The 6000-nt window shown below is 33.0% G+C and overlaps 1 protein-coding gene across 1 annotated transcript in view; it reads left to right on the forward strand.

Moving 5' to 3' along the window:
- The window catches only part of FucT6 (alpha-(1,6)-fucosyltransferase 8), a 106294-nt gene extending 101178 nt beyond the window's left edge, over window positions 1-5116 (forward strand). The window contains exon 10 of the mRNA XM_090386858.1: window positions 5048-5116. The gene's annotated coding sequence lies outside the window, so the exon portion shown is untranslated. The remainder of the gene's footprint in view (window positions 1-5047) is intronic.
- Window positions 5117-6000: the final 884 nt, after the last annotated feature.

Raw genomic sequence — 6000 nt, forward strand, 5'->3', positions numbered from 1 at the left:
ACTTTTTGGCTATTCTGTCCATTTTATCACTAATTTGCAGGACAATGTAAAACCTTTGAAGTTGTTTCTCTGGGAGGAGGATTTTATCAAAATCTCATTATGAACCTTTTTGGTATTCATTAATTCATTAGGATTTTCTGATCTGGAACTCTTTATTGAGTTCCTGGTTATTGCACACAGCTGACACAGCTCTTGATATTGCTTGCTTTTGCTATGAGGATTTATTTGAATAAATTTAAGTGGAGGAACTTCCAGTTGGTTTTTTGTACACCATACCACAGAATATCTTAAGCTTGTATATACAGTCAGTCCTTGTATAGCACGATAGTTGTGTTCCTAGAAACCCTCGTGCAATGCAAAATCGTGCAATATGAACAACAGGCCCTATGGGAAAAATGGGGTTAGGTGCCGACCACCCACGAATGAACACACATTTGTAACCAAAACATTACCAAACACAATAAATAATCGTAATAAAATACGTAAGTATTTTATTACGACTATTACGTAATAAAATATTGCTAATGCTTTTGCTTCTGTCATAAGGAAACTTGTTTTTTGTTTGATTTTCTATCCAAACAGTTGACAGCCGTTGCATCTCTTCCAATTCTTTGTGTCTTATTATAATGAATTTTAATTACACTTTGAGTTGTTCCTGCTATGAAAGTTGTTTTTATTTTCTCTGCATTCTTTGTAATTCTCGGCGTTGCCTCATTTAGGTCTGTATCACGTGCAATATCACCTGGTCTTTCATTTCGCTCAAAGCGTTTCACAGTTTCATATTTTTTCGCTATCGACAGAGGCGGACTGGCCATAAGCCTTACCGGGGAAACCCCGGTGGGCCAGAGGCCGGTGTGATTTTGGCCATAAATGCTAGTGTGAGGACACTACAAATTTTCCCGGGTAAGAATTTTTGACCCAGTCTGCCTCTGTTTATCGATATTGCTTTTCTTTTTCTCTCTGAATCTGCAGTGTCTTCACCAGGACGCTTACTTTTCACACCTTTTAAGTATTTTACTCATTTTTAGGGAATAAAGCACAATTACAAAACGAGGAGGCACGCTTGATACACATAAACAAAGCTGCGCACGTGTAGCAACTGAATAAACAACACCGTAAAGGCCACTATTAACACCTCACATTTTACTAAAGCACATTTCTAGGGGTTACTACCATAAAACAATAAAAACAATTTCCAGTTGCATTTCTGCTAGTGGAATTTGTTATAAACTGGTAGTAAACTCGATCTAATTGCATTTGCGATTATACCGATAGTTGGAATTGTGTTGGTTTTTACGTTATTATGGTGAAATGTGTTTTCCCCTTCACTGATATAAAACACATAAATACATTTTCGGAATCTTCTCTTCATTCCTATCGGTTGGGGTGATTCCGCGTTCGACTGCCATTTCTTGTAAACACAAAGGCAAATCGTGCATAAGCGAATTCTGTTCGTGTTATATAAGATATCGTTCCCCTATTTATAAATCGTGTATGATCGAATTCGTGTAATGTAAACACGTGTTATACGAGGGCTGACTGCATGTGAATATCAGGGAGCAGTAAAGAGGAGCAGTCTGTCTCCAGTTAATGCATGAAAGCAATACTAGGATATCAGGGAATATTTCACATCTAGGGATATGAAATATTCCCAGATGTGAAAAAGGCCATTTGCATATCTGTTTTAGGCGGGTATGAGATTTCAAAAAGAGCTGTGTTTTCGGTCACAGATAGAAATTTCCATAAGGATGGGAGAAGATTCTCTTCCTTTGGAAACAGAGTTGGATTTGGAACTAGAAATAGGCATCTTATAGTCATATGGTGCAAGGCCTGGGCTTTTGCTACACTAGCTATTCCCTCCTCACATTGTATCTATTCAGCTGAGCTTTGAATTTTCCCAAGCTGTCAGCCTCAGCCACTCATGTGGGAAACTTATTACGGTAATTAACAACTCGCTAGCCAAAAGAAACTTTCCTGCAGTTCATCCTAAACTTCTCTCCCCAAGTTCTGGAATCATTAATATCAGTAAAAATTTCATCCTTGTTTGTTTTACTTTAACCTCGCAGAGCCTTATACACTTCAATCAGATCTCTTCTAAAGTGTCTAGTTCCCAAGCTGTGTAGCCCATGTATTCACTCTTTCCTCATGGTGGACACTCTTTTGCTGATCTCACCAGCAGCATTGCCCACCTTTGGACCCTTTCAAGAACTCAATATCTTTTTTTAGGTGCAGTACCCACACCTGGATACAGCATTCAAAGTGTAGTCTTTCAATTTCCTTATACAATGTTACTATGATCATCATATCCTCTATAGAAATATCACTTGGTCCTTTTATTAGTAACCTTCCAAAATATCTTTTTACTTTTTAAATTGGGCTGCATTGCTCTTTTGATTCTAATCAGTATTCTACTTTAACTTACCATAGATCAACCCACAAAGAACACAAGAAAGATACAGTATGGAACATAAAATGTAATGTTTTGCTTTTTAGTACTGGTTCATGCCACCAGTTAGTGCCAAGAAGAACATATGTACTTTGCAATTAGTGAACACATGTGCATATGTGAGATAGAAAAAATTCCCTTGAGTGATCAGGGTTTGTCCTCTTCTCCAAATTGGAAACTTTTTCTAGTCTGGTGATATATATGAAAAGTGACAAAAGAATAAAACTTAGTCCCAGGTGAAGAATATCAAGAGGAAAATCACTTAGTTTTCTTTAAAGCCTACATTGTGAGTACACAGAAAATAATTCCATCAATAAAATTGTTATATAAACATGGTTAGAAACAAAAAATAAAATTAAATCCAAAGGTGATGTGTATTTTCTGATATTTTTTCAGTATAAAGTTTTCCATGTAATGGTGTCATTAAAAAGAAAATACAGTCAGTTAAGCAATGCATAAGTGGTATCATCATTCTTATGCTGTACTTCAAACTACTTAAACTTGGGCATAAGTTTCAATTACCTTGAGCCCCACTACTGGAATTCCTTAAAGCACTGAATGTTAATTACATTGAATTATTACATTAGAAAATGTACTACTAATAATGGAATCTAACATGGTTATTAATCATAAAAAACGATACCTGAAACTGAGAAAGATGACTATTAAAGCTTGCCTCTGTAACTATCAAAATAATGGGCTCTCAAATTGAAACCCTCCATTATACAAATATAAGAAACAGAACAAAATTTAAACATGAAATATTAAACTAACTTTAGAACAGGAATATGAAACACGAAACCCAAGTGAATGGATGTGGCTAAGGCCCCTAAGGCTTGGATTTGCTTTTCAAAAGTTTCTTCTTTAGAAAGCAGTATATTAAAAACAACTTTATATACTGTTTGACCCAATTTGAAGCAAGTTGGGGGAGGAGGTAAGATAATGAACATTGAATAAAAAGAAATTAGATGAGGAAACTGGAAACAGAGAATAAAGAAAAGGAACTAGATGAAGGAGATGTAAAAGAAAAAGGTTTTTACTTGGGTGCTTGTAAAATCCATCTTTACTAGTGAGGACTGTTTAGTGTAGCAAAAGAAAATACTTGCACACCAAACTACATTATTTCTTCTATGACATCACTTGCTTATATTAGCTTTCCATTAATATGACAAATACAATGGCTGATGTTAAAAACTCAAATGCAGTTTTACAAAGCACAGAGCAGGCACATTCACTTAAGTTTGAAATGTGTTTGTTATAATTATTTCTTAGTGGAATATTTTCTAGTGCAGTGCATTCTTGAAGTATATACCTGTTGACTTCTGTAGTTTGCTTGTGATGCAAGAGTAATTTAAGACTGTGTAAATGATATTTTAATATGATAAATACAGTGAACTACTTAAAAAGAGTGTTAAGAAATTTAAATAGGTAATAAAATCTTTTAATCTTTAAATCTCTAGAGCAGCAATCTCCAAATGGTAATCTTCAGATTGTCTGTCTGTAATAGAAGTTTTACTATTCTACAGGCATACATCTGGTCATATTTCACCCTTTCAGTAGAGATTTCTTGAATTTTTAATAGAGAAACTAGGACAAGAACTTTCTTGAAACCTTAAGCAGACTACACACATCTGCTTAGGGTTAAACATACGATGGAATGTTTAAAATCTTAATTCTTCATAATATTAACCAGTCCTTTAATTTTTATTTTGATTTTTTACCATTCTCCTTAAAGCATATGAAGTGATAAAGTTGGAAATTGCTGCTCTAGAGATCACATATTTATGCTAATTGTTCTTTTAAACCAAAGAACAAGGATATGATAGAAGAAGAATATGTGCAGTGTATACCGTAAGTAGAAATTTTCCATTCTCTAGCTTCATTGCTCAAAACTTCAAAGTAATGTCTATTCACATATCTTCAAGAATAATATGGTGAATATTACAGTAATTTTATTGATCTGCTCTCACTTCTCTATAGTTATCTAACATAAATATCAAGTTAGCGTATTGTAGCCAATTTAAATTAAGAACAGATATCTGTAACCAAGTAGATTAAAAATTGTGAACTGCTGGAAATTGTCATATCCTGATAGAAATGAATTCTGCAAGTACTTTTTTGAGGATCTATTGAGAGTGAAAGACAAAAGATAAATATGAATTATTGTTTACATTAAAATGTATCAGCATTCTTAAGTTTTGGTTGACTCCTCGTATGTTTCTGACCATCCTTTAGCTTTCTCCCCCTTTTTTTAATTCTAGTAATATGCAGTGCGAAAAGTTATAAAGGTGTTTTTGAAACTGCTATAAATCTAAATTTGATCCTCAAGTTATTTAAGTCTGACTATATGTTTGCCAGAATAGCAGTAATTAGTTTTGATTATTATTTTCCATGGGCATTTGCACTATACTTGTGTGCTATACAGGGTTATTCAAAATGAAGTCCGGGGTTTCAGTACAGGAATTTTTTGAAACCTCGGACTTCATTTTGAATAACCCTGTATATATATATATGCCCAGGGCTGGATTTAGGTGTGACCTATGTCAAAGCATGTGAAGAGGTACCAAAATATATAATTATACATTTTTATCTTTGCAAAAGGAAACTGGAAGTGAGGGGCACTTGATTAGTGAGACCCCAAGATATTTTGCTTATACCTAAATCCAGTCCTGTGGATGCGTGTAGCTGTATGAATTTGTTTATCCATTCAGAAAAATGTCTGGCACTCTCAATAATTATTTTGTATAAAAAGCTATATATATATATAAAAAAAATTTTTTTCTACTATTTGCTTAAAGATAAGTAAGTTATGCTTACTAATGCATTAAAGGTGAATGCAGGGTCTTTATAGTAGTTTTTAATTATATGATAGGGAGGGTGAAGTTCCAGCTAACTTTCTGATGTTATAATTATCAGTTAATGTTAACCTACTGTATTCCCATATATTTTGTTTTAAGTCCTGTCCCTGATAGGATTTATTTTGTTTTAAAGGTAAAATTTATTATCTAAAGTAATATTGTATTTCATCATCAGTGTATTTTATATATATATATATATATACTGTATATCCTTAAATCAGAAAATTTTTAAATGGAGAAAATTCCTTTTTTAAAAGGGAGGACCAATACTCATTCCAATGATAAGATATTTTAATCGTTTCTGTACTTGGTGATTTTAATTATCATTGTTGGCTTTTAAATGAAATTATTTTTTATTTGAGTGTTTATTTGTTTGCTGATATTCCTTATGTCTTTTTTGGTACTAAAATGCAGCACCAGCATAAAAGTTTGATTAAGCTGATGAATATCTTGTTAAAATACTCTTGCTGAGAATAATAAAGTTTATGAAAATCTCCCAAAATATTTGTAATGATTGCTTTAATTGGGAGAAGTTTTAAACTTTTAAATATAATACTGATTTAAAGTATGCTCTAAATTGTACACTCACCTTTTAAGCTTAGTTTATAATAATTTTGCTATTATATACTCAGATGTATTATAAAGTCTTTAAACTGTATTGTGCCAGTTAAACACTTGACTTATTCTCTCTAATTT

This window comes from Mastigoproctus giganteus, chromosome 12 (genome assembly GCF_048544385.1).
Source record: "Mastigoproctus giganteus isolate SK-2022 chromosome 12, ASM4854438v1, whole genome shotgun sequence".
Classification (NCBI taxonomy): domain Eukaryota; kingdom Metazoa; phylum Arthropoda; class Arachnida; order Uropygi; family Thelyphonidae; genus Mastigoproctus; species Mastigoproctus giganteus.